Source organism: Protopterus annectens, chromosome 2.part0, assembly GCF_019279795.1.
Source record: "Protopterus annectens isolate FY-2018-M chromosome 2.part0, PAN1.0, whole genome shotgun sequence".
In the NCBI taxonomy this organism is placed as follows: Eukaryota; Metazoa; Chordata; order Ceratodontiformes; family Protopteridae; genus Protopterus; species Protopterus annectens.
The window spans coordinates 70508791-70524540 of record NC_056728.1 but is presented as its reverse complement, the minus strand read 5'-3'; the positions used below and the strand labels follow the sequence as shown (position 1 = coordinate 70524540).

The following is a 15750-nucleotide window of genomic DNA, read 5'->3' as shown; positions in this document are numbered from 1 at the left end:
ACCTGGAAAAAGGAGCTAACCAGCCCCCTTTTACACAGAAAACTTTCTAAGCCTTTTTTTCTACATCAAGTCTCCCAAAAGAATGTGGGAAAATGTGTTATATTCTGATGAGACAAAGGTTGAACTTTTTGGCCAGAATTCCAATACGTTTAATGCAAAAGCAACACTTCGCATCACCAAAAGAACACCATCTCCATGGTGAATCATGGTGGTGTCAGTGTCCTGCTTTGGGGTTGCTTTTCTTCAGCAGGAACTTGGGCTTTAGTCAAGGTGGAGGGAATTATTAACCAGTCGCTTTTGGCCAAAAACCCTTAGGAGTCAGCTAGAAAGCTGAAGATGAAGAATTTCACCTTTCAACATGACAATGACCCCAAACATACATCCAAATCAACAAAAGGATGGCTTCACCAGAAGAAAATTAAAGCTTTGGAATGGTCCAGGCAGAGCACAGACATCAATCCAACAGAAAGTCTGTGGGGTGACCATAAGAGGGCTGTGCACAAGAGATGACCTCACAATCTGACAGATTTGGAGCACTTTTGTAAGGAAGAGATGTGCCATGCTGACAGACTTCTACCCAAGAAGACTGAATTCTATAATTAAATCAAAAGGTGCTTCAAACAAAGTATTTGTATAAGGGTGTGCACACTTATGCAACCAGCTTATTGTACGTTTTTTATTTTTTATATTTTTTCCCATAACAGATTTGTTTGTTTTTCAACTGAATTGTACAGGTTATAGGTCACATTAAAGGAGGGAAAAAATTTGAAATTATTTATTGTGGTCTCATTTTATATCACAAAAACCTGGCATTTTAACAGGGGTGTCTACACTTTTTATATTCTCTCTCTCACTCACTCTCAAATGGTTGAAATATGGTCCTACACTGCTAAGTGGCACCAGTAGTTTTAAAGAACCATTTGGGAACCTTGATATTTGACATTCAGCTCGAAGAAAACCTATATAGGAATATTTTTTTTACAGCTAATAATCACATTAAGGATTGGAATCGTACAATTACTTTTTCTGTGCAACAACAACCAAATATAATTTTCTTTTTCCAGAAAGAAAAGTGAATTTCTTTTAATTATTCCTATAGCAAAATACTCACATTTTACTGTTTTGAGAAGCATACACATACGTTGAGAGTCTACTGTTGACTTTTCATAACTATTAGGTAATGCAATATAATCACCATACAGTTCTTGTGTCCTGAAAGTTTCAGAAGAAAATCTTAAAACAGTAGGGACATACTGTCATTTGAAGTTAGGGACAAATTCAGGTCAGAGTGACCTTTTGAAACTTACTGACTTAACACCTGTAAACCAGTCATTTCAAAACTTCAGAGTAGCTTTCAGTGCATTTCTGAGTTAAAAAAAAAAAAAAAGAAAAATAAAGCTATCAAGAACACAAATGCAGTACATGGACCATGCTGATTACACTGCACAAAATTGGGGTGGGGGGTTTTGTCTGGATGTTCTTAGTTATGAACCAAGCTACAAATCAAGTTTATTATAGTGATGGTCACATCTGTATAAACTTATCAGCAAGCTTTGCACTTGCACATACAAAACAGTTAGCAGAGAACTGCATCACAAACCAACTGACAGCCTTAGAAGTTAAAACATTTTACTCTGCCACACAAACAAATGTGGTGGAGTGAAGAGTTTAACAGCTTTTTAAAAAATGCTGGCTAATAAAAATACACTTTGCTGTTGGGTGCCACTTGTCTGGCACTGTTAGGTTTGTTAAGCTTTTAAAGCAGTTAGCGTGCTCTGTCAATTTTTGAAAGTGTTAAAAACTGGTAGTACACTGGGACAGCTAAACCTCCAAATGTATTTTCAAACAATTAACACTTGGTATCCAATGACAAATGTCTTGTTGGGTGTTCCCAAAATGGATTCAGTAAATTCACCTCCTGAGCTTCTATCCTTGGTGGGAATTTCTTGAATCCATTTCTCAAGCACATTAGCAAACTGGTTATGATGAGTGACTCAATCATAACCTTCTACATATATTGCTGTTGTGACTTTGGACTAAAAAAGTACATACTTCCATATAAAAGTGGTCCTATCATCCTTTTTAAATGCTGATGCATAAAAAGACATTAAAATGTTTTTTTTTTTCATCAAAATTCAAAATGTAGTGGTTGTGTGCCACATACAGGGACAAAGCGATGAATATTGCCCAGATTATCCAAAGTCTGATTAGCAGCTCAAGTGTTTAAATAAACAGGTAAGATGCATTTTATTTAATACACTCAATACAGTGGTTTAAGGGAGCATCCAACCTCATAAAGGACTGACCGTTATCTTTAAGGTATCTGATGAAAAGCCTTGAAGGGGTCAACAGTGGTGACTTCCTTAACCTTGCCACAGTAAAAAAAAAAAAAAAAATCTACAACAAAAATGAAGACAAAATAGCAATCTATAATCTTTTCACAGTAAAGAGATGATGGTTCAAGGCTACCCTCCCCTACATAGCCAAGCATTTTTGCTAATGTCCTCAGCAAAGTAATAGGGCCCAAACTGCCTTGACATACGTCAAACTCCTCCAAACGTTAGGCCTAAAGGACTGGCTTCCACCTGCAGCTAATTCCCACATATACAGAATTATACTGCAGCAGTGATACTAATTATGAGTATTACATTGGTTACATCTAACACTGGTGGTCCTTCTGGCAAGTTTATGTCTGGGCTGAATCCTAGCAGTACACATCCCCAAGGTAGAAGATGCCAAAAAAACAGCAAAGACAGAAGTTTAGAAAGACAGTTCCATAGAACAGAGGAGTGTAGACCTGAATAAACCACAGGTGACCTGGATGAATCAGTGGCCTGGTTGCTGAAGTAAATGGGTAGGGAAGAATGGGAGCAAACAGCCAAGGTTATCATGCCCATTCCCATGGACTGGAGTCTGACAAAATCCTACTATCAGAATGCCGCTTGATGAAAGGGCCAGTACTGGGATCCAATGCTTGAAAATTCAGAGATGTGATCCTAGCCAAAAACTGAACTGCACTGTAACAAAGAATCTCACAAATGTGAAAGCCTAGACCAGTCAGCAGCTCAGCACAGGCAGGCTCCGCAACAGGCATGCCAGTCAACAGAAGGGCTACTAAGAACGTAACCTAAACTGTACCCTCCTACAGAATTAATGGCCCCAGTCACAGCCTCTCACTCTGCCTCATGGCATCTTCTAGTGCTAGGTCATAAGGAGCTAGAGTTTATAATGCATGGTCATGAGGGGTTCAATGAAAATTAAAAGAAATTTAAAACTGAAGGCAGAGTCCTGGAGTACCGGAATTCTCAGCTTCTAGAACCACAGGTTATGTAATAATGCCAGGTGATGATATGAAGGGTAAAAACAAGTGGTTGCACACAAATATCTGCAACGCTTAGTTTTTTCAAGTGAACAATGTAAGCAGACATACCATCTGGTGTAGTATCTGGCTTGTAACAGCAGCATTTTCTGATAAACAATAAGGTAGTTCATGAATTTACTTGCACCTGCAGTGAGTTTGATTGCCAGATGTCATACTTTCCCTTCCCTCCCTCTAACAAGAATTAACAACTTTTATTTTTATTTATCATTTGGTCCTTAGTTTTTTGTAAATATATACACCTGCATCAGGTAATACAGAACTGACAATAAGTATCAAAAGATAAATGGGCACTTTCTACCATGTTTCAATACCTGCAAAGAAAAATGTAAGCTCAATGGACTGGGTCAGGTAGAATTCTGACATTTTCAGGAGGAAACCTGGGTTAGCACAAAGAGAAACCTTGCTCCTGCAGAAGAATCCTTACACAAACACTTGCAACTGTGATACCCTGTAAACAGAGGTCATGGTCATTTGGAAAAGCATTTCCTAAAAATGAACATCAATACCATTCAACCAGTGTGTTTAAATTGATGAAGGGTGATTCTGTTGATCACCAGGCTCAAATCATATGGAAAGGCAGTGTTTGTCAAAGTTGAGAGGAAAAGATCTCCACCTCAAAGGCCCTCCACAAGGTAAGAATTTGCAAACATAGCTGACAAGCACCCTGAGGGCCAAACTGTGTGGAGAACAAGTCAATACAATCTACAAGTTAATCACATGGGGCACTACAGGATATCATTCCAGCCAAATGGAGAGCTTCTTTTACTTGGCAGGGTACACCTGTCAGACTAAGTCTTTCTGGCAGCTTCAGGAAACAAATATCTGCAAAACAAGCGAAGGACATTCGTGGCCAGAATGGGGGTGGTTTTCTGCAGTTTCAGGGACCAGACAATCTGAAACCACAATCCCTCTTAACCATCAGGTGAGGGGGGGGGGGGTATGAACAAGTTGTGGTCTTTCCTCTCAAAAATGCAAACCGGTATGGAATCATAAGGAAAGGAGAGAAGGGACAAAGAATCTTCCTTGCTATGGTATGCAGACTGAAGTCACTGACAACTCTTCTTCACTTATTGCACTAGGCAAAAAAAAAAAAAAAATGGAGACAGCACTTTCTCCAGGATGAAAAACAATTTGATCTCAAATGTTGTGCACCATCGCTCCATCTTCCAGAAGATCCAAACAAGACATGGCTGGTAAATTCACATTTTAAGAATAATAAAGGGAAAGCATCTAAAAAAATGTCACATCACACTCGCATCGCTAAGGATATGAGCACCTGAGACGGTCATGCCTCCGTTTGTGGTCTAGTACCAGAAAAGCATCTTGAATTTGTGCAGGAATAAGATCTTGTGCCCTCTTGCTTCATTAAGTACCATACAATGAACTGTTTATTACACTAAATCAAATCGGGGCCTGGAAGCAGCTTTCTTTTGGGTGTCCTTACTGCCAACAAGACTTCACACACATCTCCAAGTGGCTGATATGGACTTTTTCAAGGACAGCACATGCCCTGAACCATGGAGGAGGAGAACTGATCTCTCTGCACCAGCATCCACTTTCAATGCTGGCAACATATTCAGCTCAGCAATGGGATATCCCACATGAATCTTGGCTGAGATGGTCAGTCACGTCAGTCCAGATGTAGGGAAACCTTAAAGTCCACTGTACAACCCACATCTCAAAATGAGCAAATACCACTAAGAGCACTGTGGCACTCATAAGGCCTAGAAGGGTCCAATCTTGGACCCACTGCAGTGCCCCCGAACAGATCAATTTTATGACTCCTTGGGCCCTTTCTAAAATTAGGAATAAATGACAGTGGTGATGCCCAATTCCATTCCATTCCCCTAAAATGAGTCAGAGAGGACTTCTCAGTTTATGGTCACCCCAGGAACTAAAGCCATACCCATGGAAACACCGGTGAGCCCCTTAATGAATCTCCATGAGATGCTCATTCAAAACGGCGAACAAAAAGAACTTGTCAGCCAACACTACCAAAACCCTGGTAAAAATAGTGGATGCAAAGTCCAGTTGGCAGCAGTTTATACTGACACCATGTCCAAGCAGAGTGAATCAAAGGAATCTCTTATGAAAAAAAAAATAATACTCAGACAACAGGCATCTATAATGTCCATCAATACCATCTAGGTACCTGGCAGCAAGATCCCCAGAAGAATAACCTTCTGGAACCTGATGTACTAGATGCAGTCCAGAATTGAAAGAAAGCCCTCAGTTCTCTTATGAAAGGAACAAAAGTGGGAGCAGAATCTCTGGCCTCATTCTGAAGGTGTAAATGCATCTATAACTACTCTGAGAAGTAGAAATCATCTATAGAGAAAGCCTAGCCAGCTGGCAGTGCCTTTTTTAGGGGACCAAACAGCTCCAAGACACGACTGACTGTGACTACAATGAGAACCCATTTGTCCTTTACAACAGCACTCCAGGGCAAGATTAAAAATCTACCAAATAGGCAGTCTCAAATTACAGTGGGGACTGAGAGAGCTGGGCTCATGAAGTCAGTCATCTAGTCAAATGCCTTGGCTGGCACCACCAGAAAAGGCAGGACTATAATATCCGAGGGATTTGCTATGTCTTGGTATTTTTCACACTCTTCTGGTAGGGGAGATGGCTCAACTCTGCTGAAATAGAGGTACAAAGAGCCAAAAGGGCTCAGAGAGATCCTTCACAGTGGACAGCAGTCTTCATCGTCAAGAAATCATCTAACAGGTGGGCTGAAAAATCTGCCCCATGAATGGGGGTCTAGAATGAACTGTTTGAGCTCTACTACCCTGCAAATTGTGCCAGGATAATCAACATTACACTGGGCCACACAATAGCCCACTGTGGATGCCAGAGAATGTTTTAATCTGTAAGCACAGACTCAGGAGGGTTAAGTGTACCACCATGTATCCACAGTAGTACAAAAAACCCTTACATGCGGCACATCTTATAAGTAAAGGCATCGTATCTAGACTCAAGGATGTTATAATTCCATTATACTAAGCCCTCTTCAGACCACTGTTGTTTGTCTTTTCGGCTTTTCCCAATTAGGGGTCACCACAGTGGAACTCCAGTCTGCTAATGATTGGCAGTAGATTTTTTATGGTGTCGAGTTGCCAGCCCGACGCCCAACCTTTAGCGAAGGCACGCCCATTCATGCATGTCTTTTGGAGGCCACTCGATGGCGGGGAGGACTTGCGGACTCCACACAGAAGGCACTCCAGCCATGAATCGAACAGGAGAACCTCTTGCTCTGAGGCAACAATACTACTGCTGTACAACCGTGGCTTATCAGAGTATAATGCTCCCTTTTGCATGTACCTCAACAGACATCTGCAACAATGGGAGAGAACACACAGATTTCTCACCAGGTACACAAAAAGTACAGTTTTGTACCTACCATAAATGTAGATGTTCGAGTGTTAATACAGCTGCAGTAATCACATATGGGTTCTCTGCCGTCAGGCGGGTCCTCGGTCAGCTGAATTCCAAAGTCTAGGTCCGGCATCGATTGTTATCGCTTTCTTTCCTGACGTCAGCGCGACAGGGGTATATAAGACACAGCCGAAGCCATTTTCTTCAGTCTTTCTTGCCCCAGATGTCAGGTGCCCCCAAAAGGAAGGCAATACATAAATTATAAATATAATCATGCAATGCAATATAATCAAAAATCAGTAGTTGCAAGCAAATACACCATTGTAGGATAACCCAATCAGGTTGTATGAGGAGGTGTTAGCCACTAGGCCTTTACCAAGAGGGGAAGGAGGGAGGGAAACCTGTACTGCAGCTGTATTAGCACTCGAACATCTACATTTATGGTAGGTACAAAACTGTATTATGTTCAGCGTGCATACAGCTGCAGTAATCACATATGGGTAGAATCCCAAAGCTACGCACAGGGTGGTAGGCACTAGGTGGAACTGGGAGGAGCCAGAATGCCCTGCAACACAGCAGTGGCAAAGCCTGTTCTAGTTTTGGAGTATAAAGGCAGGTGGTAGTGTTTTGTGAAGGTATGCACAGAACTCCAAGTGGCTGCCTCCAAAATATCTTTGGTAGGGACTCCTCTGAGGAAGGCTGTAGAGGTAGCTGTGGCCCTTGTGGAGTGAGATCTGATGCCTGTAGGAACAGATTTGCCATGAAAGGAGTAACAAAGCCGTATGCAGTGGCCTATCCATTTTGAAATTGTCTGTTTGGAAATTGGCTTCCCTTGAGCTCCTACAGCATAGGACACAAAGAGTTGTTCTGATTTCCTGAAAGGCTTTGTTCTGTCCAAATAATAACGTAGCTGTCTATGGATGTCTAAGGAATGTAGCAGCCTTTCCCCTTTGTTTTGAGGATTGGGGTAAAAGGTAGGTAAGTGTATGGCCTGATTTAAAGCTACCCTGGATACTACCTTAGGCATAAATGACGGGTTGGTTCGTAGGGAAACCCTGTCCTGATGGAAGATGAGAAAGGGCTGCACAGCCATGAGGGCTTGTAGTTCAAACCCTACGAGCTGAGGTAATGGCCAGAAGGAAAGCTGTTTTCCAGGACAAATATTGCAAATCTGCTGAGGCAGCTGGTTCAAAGGGAGGCAATGTTAATTTTTCTAGAATATAATTAAGATCCCAGGCTGGTATTGGTTGTTTCCTTGGAGGTCTTATATTCTTAGCCCCTCTGAGGAACTGTCTTAAGAGTGGGTGAGAGAATAAAGGTGGATCAGTGTTGTATTCTGCAGAAATGGCTGAGGCATGAATTTTGATGGAGGAAAATGAAAGACCACTGTTCAACAGCTCAGCTAGATACTGTAATATCTAAGGTAAATTCAGTTTTCTAGGATCCTGGCCTCTTTTCTCATTCCAAGCGCAAAACCGTTTCCATTTTGCGGAGTAAGCCTTTCTAGTAGATGGCCTTCTGGCCTCCAAAATGACTTCCTGCACCTCTTTGGAGAGTAGGATCTGTTGTGGTGTTAAGGAATTTTCCATGCAGCCAGATTGAGTGTTTTCAGCTGACTGTGAAGAGTTTTGTAGCTGTGCTGAGTCAATAGAAGAGGCATTAGAGGTAGGGTCCAGGGAGGAGTATGTGTTAGGCTCCTCAGGAGTGGGTACCAGTGTTGTCTTGGCCAGCCTGGAGCAATCAGTATCATCTTCGGTCTGTCTGCTCTTGCTTTCAAGAGCACCTTGGGCAGAAGAGGCAAAGGTGGGAAGGCGTAAACTGTCCGTGCTGCCCAACTGAAAGAAAGGGCGTCCACTCTCCAGGCCTTTGGATGGAAGGTCCTTGAGCAGAACTTTGTCAATTGATGACTCCTGTGTGAGGCAAAGAGATCTATGTCTGGCCTTCCCCACGCTTGTAAACACTTGAGGATGCAACTTCCATTCGTGTGGGTCTGTCATATTTCTGCTTAGATTGTCTGCCAGCGTGTTTTCCAATCCTGGCAGGTACTGTGCTTGAAGTTCGATTTGCCATTCCAGAGCCAAGTTCCAAAGTGACATGGCTAGCCTGCACAGGGGGTATGAATGTGTTCCTCCTTGTTTGTTTATGTACCACATTACCGTGGTGTTGTCTGTTCTTATCAATAATTGTCCTGGATGCAGGAGGTCCTTGAAAGCTGTAATTGCATTTATCACTGCTAGCATTTCCTTTTGATTGATGTGAAGGTGCTTTTCCTTTTGGGACCATTTGCCCTGAATGCACCTGTCTGTCATGTGTGCCCCCCAGGCGTAGTCTGAGGCATCTGTTGTGATGACTTGATTTGCTTGAGGCTTGCAGAATGGTAGACCTGTGTTTGTTTGGCATGCTTGGGCCCACCATAGAAATTCCTTTTGCAAACATGGAATTATTGGTATTATTGTTTCCAAACTGTGGCTGTGTTGAGACCATATGTTTTTTAGGTACCATTGAAGTTTCCTCATATGCAACTTTGCACATGGGATTAGAAGAATGCAAGATGCCATGAAGCAGAGAGCCTGCAGGATTTTCCTTGCAGTTAGCCTGGTACAATTTGCTAGTATTTTGAAGTACTGAGTTAGTTGCCCTTGTTTTTCTGGCGTAAGATAGGCCATCTGGGTGTTTGTGTCCAAGTTGGCACCCAGGAAAGTTATTTTCTGAGATGGTGTTAGCCTGGATTTCTCTTTGTTGACTGTGTATCCCAGAGAATTCAATAACCGTGTTACATAAGCCAGATGTTCCAGAAGTATGTGTTTGCTGTCCGCTTGGATCAGGCAATCGTCCAAATAAGGGTAAATTTGTATCCCTTGAAGTCTGCAGTAGGCAATTACTGATGCCAGGCATTTCGTGAATACTCTGGGCGCAGTAGATAAGCCAAAGGGCAATGCAGAGAATTGATAGTGGATTGAACCTGCAAGAAATCTGAGGTATCTTCTGCAGCTTTGTCTGATTGGGACATGCAGGTATGCCTCCTTGAGGTCCAATGTTACCAGCCAAAACTCCTTGCCCAGCATGGGAAGAAGCTGCTGTAAGGTGAGCATCTTGAATATTGGTACGAGTAGAAATGTGTTTAGGATGGATAAGTCCAAAATGGGCCTCCAGTCGGTTCCTTTCCTTGGTACCAGGAATAGTCTGGAATAAAAACCTTGACCTTGCTCGTGAGTAGGTACCTCTTGAATAGCTTTCATGTCCATGAGCTTTGAAATTTGTATTTGAGCCTCTGCCCTTTGATTGTGTGGCAGGTTCGGCATGCCTCTCATTTTTGGAAGAGTGTGGAAATGAAATCTGTAGCCTCTGTTTATAATGTCCAGGATCCATTTGTCTGTTGTGATAATATGCCAATTTCTTGTAAATAATGCCAGCTTTCCTCCCAAGGGTGCTGCCAGCTGAAACTTGCTTGGCATGAAAAGGGGGAAGTCATTGGGTTTGTTTCCTGTATTGTTGTGCACTGTCTTCGCCACCTCTTGGTGGTGGAGTTTGCCATTGTCTGCCTCTGTATGATCCTTGAGATTGTCCTCTGCCCCTTATGCGTCTGTATCTACCTCTTTGGGGCTTGTCCGTGGCTGGAAAGGACCAGTTTTTTGAAGGCCAATTTCTGCTAAAATGTGGTGGTTGAACCTGTAGAAAAGCCTTGACAGTTTGCATAGATTTAGCTTTTTCTTCCATTTTCCTTAGTATCTCCTCAGCATTAGTACCAAATAATACATCCTTCTGTAAAGGAGCATCTAGTAGTTTAGCTTTAACATGATCAGGCAAGCTTTGCTTCCTAAGCCAGGCATGTCTACGAATGACTGATCCTGTAACAGCAGCTCTACTTGAGGCCTCTAGAGCATCATAGCCACATTGTAAGGTGTGTTTACCCACTTATTCTGCACTATGCATCATATCCTGCAACTCCTTCAAATCTGGTTGTTCAGGTTGTGACATTTTATTCTTTAATTGTGATAACAGAAACTGCTGATATTTAAGCATATGGAACTGACAATTTAAGGCCCTCATGGCTAGGGTGGCCGAGGTATATACCTTTTTTCCCCACCTTTCTAAGGATCTAGACTCTCTTTTGGAAGGTAGTGGATTCTTAGCAATAGAGGCCTTCACTCCCTTGGGGCCTTGAGAAATGGTTTCAGGATCAGCATTATGGCTTTTGTAAAGAAATTGGTGAGAGTTAGGAACTCTGTAGTACCCATCAGGCTTGACTGGGGCAGGAGGCAGGGAATCCGGATTAAGGCAAGCCTCCGAATAAACATCATCAAGTATGTCCAAGACAGGAGGTATCGCCAGAGGTCTGTGCTGAGGTAACAAAAGAAATTCCCTAAGTCTTTTCTTGGAATCAGAAAAGTCTTGGCCTTCCCAATGGAAGTGCTCCCTCAAGGTGTGCAAGGTTTCCCCAAAAAAAAAAATCCTCTGGGGGAGATACAGAAGGAATGGACTGCTCTGCATCAGAATCTTCATGAGGAGAGTATGAGTGTTCCTCTTCATCAGGATGTTCTGAAATGATGGCGCCCTGGTCAGAAGAGGGAGAATCTTCCTCCACTCTGGGTCTCTTGTCTGGAGGGGGTTGGGAACCCCTGATAAGAGTAATTAAATCCTCAGCCATTTTTAGCATCTGCTTTTTAGGCATGGGGCCTGGAGATGGGCCCTGTGCAACAGGCCTCTTGGGATGCATGGCTGATTTGGACTTAGTAAAGGCCTTAATGGAAAAGGAAGATGAGGGTCTAAAGACCCCATGGGTGGAAGTGGACCTGTCCACATTAGGAGGCTCAACACTCACAGTGGCTTCAGTGGTTTTAGTCTGGGTATGGGCCGAGGTACCTGCGGTCTCGGTTACAGAAGACACCGCCAAAGAAGTGTCGTTGGTAGTCAGGGACTGCATAGGCGTCTCGCTGAGAACCGGACCACGTGTAGCCGGTTTTGGCGTGGTGTCGGTGGAGACCGCGGACCTCGCGTGTTGGTCTTTGTCCTTGCGTTTTTTGGACAAAACGGTAGTCGGAGTCTCCGACGACATTTTATAATCAAAGGCTGTACCAAAATAGTGTTGGGTGAACTCCGCCCGACGCTTAATATTGTGTTTATTGAAAGTAGCGCAAAAGCGACAGCCCAAGATGTCGTGGTCTGGGCCTAAACAAGGTATGCAGAGGGAATGGAAATCCTTATGCAGTATTTGCTTCCCACAAGAAATACAACTGTTAACTTTTTCTGACATCGGTCTGAGGCAAGAAAAATTTCCCCAACGGGGTACTTAGCTTTAAAGAAGACTTCGGTTTCCACTTAATCGTAAATTCAGGAGCTGGCCGACCGGCACTTGCGAAATGCTTCTGCTTCGGGCACCGCGCGGCAAAAAAGACTGAAGAAAATGGTGTCGGCTGTGTCTTATATACCCCTGTCGCGCTGACATCAGGAAAGAAAGCGACAACCGACGCCAGACCTAGACTTTGGAATTCGGCCGACTGAGGACCCGCCTGACGGCAGAGAACCCATATGTGATTACTGCAGCTGTATGCACGCTGATCATCAAGTCTTACCCAGAAAGACAAAGCCCTGTCACTGTATTCTGTCTCCTACAGGTTGCTAAGGGGCAACATGTGCCTGGTTTCAGGGCAGCCTCTGACCTGGCCTTGATGGAAATGCTACACATTTGTAAATCAAACTGCAGGAGGGTTACTCACTCAAGGGATCTTAACCTAGCCTCTAATATGAGCAGGTCATGCTGGGGAGACACATGCATCTCCTAGAGACTGACACTTCTCTGGAACAAGCTTCCAATTCATGTGAAACAAAGCCCTTCCATGACCCTCTTCAAACACAACCTAGATTAACGGATGAGTGACTGCAAACTGACTCCTTGGGTAGTGCCCATGTCCCTCCTGGGCAGAAGAGGTCTGATCCACTTAGGTAAAACTGAAACATGTACAGCTGAGACAAACCATGGAGATCTAATTCCCACCATGGGAAACAAACTCACTTGTACACCTGTCCATGGTTTCTGACTCCTCATTATAGTAATACTGTGGTCTCTGGGTTGCATACAAAACAAAAGGATATCTGGTTAGGACAGAGCTCCCCTGAGCAAAAGGCTATAGAGATAATCCTCTTTCATGATAGTCACAGCACTAGTTGTATGTTTCCAAGATGCATATATGGCATGACAAAAGTCTCCTTAAAATGATTGTCAGTTATTTCCCTTCCTTCTTCCCATGATAAACATCAAAACATTTCTTTGGTATAAGGGAGGAAATGGGGGCTAAAGATCATTCCATAAAGGAGTCATCTTGTGAGGAGCTGTAAAGGGAAAGACCCCTCATTCTCACCTATCTCAGATACAATACTTGCAGTCTTTGAACCCTTTTGAGAAGCTTATAAGGCTATAGACTCTCCCTAAACAGGTACAGCTCAGATAATGTTTGTAGGATTAAGTGTACAAAAGGCATGCACTAGGTGACAAGGAACCAATGCTCCTGGGCATGCTTTTCAGCGACACAGCATGAAATTGAGAATCCTACACCAGGGGCATTGCTGGCATAAGTGCATAGACAAGTCCCACCACGCTTCCAACAAATCCCTAAAGTCTACTACCCGAGATGAAGACCCTAGCATGTGCTGGTCATGTAACCCTACACAGACTGGACTGTCTAACTCTGTGAACACAACCAGAGACCTGGAAGTAAGAATTCTCATTCCTAAGTGCAAAGTTATAACTATGTGACTCAAAAAGCCACTTTTCGGGATCAGGTTAGTTACAAATGTGCAAGTTCCGTCCAAGTGGATGGAAGATAGATACATGATGATACCGCCCAAGGTTGAAGCAAAGGGTACACCTTTTACAGCTCCCTACCACCCATCAAAGTGGGAAGCGTATGCAAGCTTCAGCCTTCAGTAGTCAAGACGGATGTGGTGACACATGGGCTCAAGAAGGTATTTTCAAAAACTGACCATCTCAAAAAGGGTGTGACACAGGCCAGCTTAAAATTGTTGATGTTCTGACAGTGCCCCAGCAAAGAAACAAGGTTGCATACAAGACCCTTATACCAATTCATGTGCGCTGGGTTCAACTACTGCCAACATCTGGGCAGCTTTTGAGACCAAAAGTTTCTCCCTCCATTTGCAGATGACCAGGTGAAATTAGTAAGATTTGTGGCAAACTCCACTTGAGCTCCTCTCCTAGGCAGCAGACACAATACTGATGCAGGTTTTGAATTGCTATATGGTGTTCAGATGAATACTTTTAAGACTCCAATGCTTTAGATATAGAATTCAGAACTTTTCTGCAGCTCAAGACAGGATAGAAATAAAGTGTGCATGCAAGCACAGACTGCTCATGCCCTCAACTGTGGGAATGCCAGAGAAAGAAATGCCAAACCAGAATAATAATAATAATAATAATAAAAAAACACATTCCCAAGTGCAGATGTCTGAAACATAATGACTCTACAAATTATGTTTATTTTTCGAAGCAGGATGGGGAAAGCTGCACACAACTCTGGAACACAGTCCTAATATCTCTGGACAGCCACCTACAAAAGAATATGCCATATTTGCAAGCTGTTGCTGAAAAGGCATCAACTATGTTTTAGGTCTTCATTCACATCTACCACCTCTGTAGATGGCTTTTGGCAAGCATAGCACCTTCAATTAAAGCTCAGACTACTTGCCCCACATCTATCACCATTGTACTAATCCTAAAATTAAAAAAAAGTAAATCAATCTATAATCACCTTCACAATAAAGTGAATAGATGGACTGAAGCTTAATCAATATCAAAATGGTACTCTTTAAAATAAACAGCAGCAAACATGGCTGGAACAAATGTGTTTTGGAAGTAGTTGGTGAAAGAGCACACAAGCATGCTTGGCTAACATGAATCTTCAGTTTTGGTATGAAAGAGCTGATGCCATTGGGACAATTCATTCAACACAAAATCTCGATGATGACAAGCTTAAAGAAGACCTGACAAATCTATTAAAGACTGGCATGCCAGATAAATTAATATACTTGACTATTTGCAAAATGAATGTACATCTTAAAGCTAGAAGCCAATGTATTCAACAAAAAGTCAAGATGTCAGTCTAATAAAGTCATAATCACAAATCAAGAGAAGATTAAGCATGCTGCAGGATTCCTGGTACTTCATTTCAATATCATGCAGAACAGGATAAGCACCACACCAAAGTGCATCAGATTTCAATGATTTACAAGAGAAACAAAAATCAAGCAAGGAGATGACAGTGATTCCACAAGCACACCAGGTGTATGAAAGCTCTTTTAAGTCACCAGGATAATTGAGCACCACAAACATGATTTTCAAAACAAAAAAAGAGACTTCTGAAATTCCTAAATCTGTCACAAAGAGGAAAAGCACAACTCCAGCTGTTAGGAGCCAAAAGGAGCAACCCTGTAAGCTAACAACATGTTTACTTGGTTAATTTGGTAGGGCCACAGCAGCTTTTGTTTCACAATGTTAAGGCGTATACCTTAATATATGGCACTACATTCACACACACAAAATTCACCTTCATTAAGGGCAAAGTAGTGGTTCCTTCCTACTATTTAAGTGTGTGGTCTCCAAGAGAAACATCAATAGTTTCGCAAAAGGACAGCAAATAAAAATTACCCTTCCCCTCCTGCACGCACTCCCATGCTGGTCTCATGCCAGATTAATATAATACTAATCGCTACAATCAAAGCTGCAGTAAATAAGTATAATTTCTGAATTATAAATAAGGTCACCAAAACACATTAAAATTCACAACATTTCTAGCAACCTGAAGAGAGACTGATCAGGATAAGACAAGTAACAGTCTATTATTAAAGGGTCACTTAAAATTATGTAAATATTTATCTTCACCATCCACAACTACTTGGTGGGAATTTATTCTAATATTTTTATGTTTGTCAACAAGCTATACAGAATGCTTCAATTAAACATGCTGCACTTTGTCTGCAAG

The 15750-nt window shown here is 42.5% G+C and overlaps 1 protein-coding gene across 1 annotated transcript in view; it reads right to left on the bottom strand.

The window, feature by feature from the left end:
- PCNT (pericentrin) overlaps nucleotides 1-15750 on the bottom strand; it is a gene marked incomplete in the record, with an annotated part of 2997294 nt that overhangs the window by 1289682 nt on the left and 1691862 nt on the right.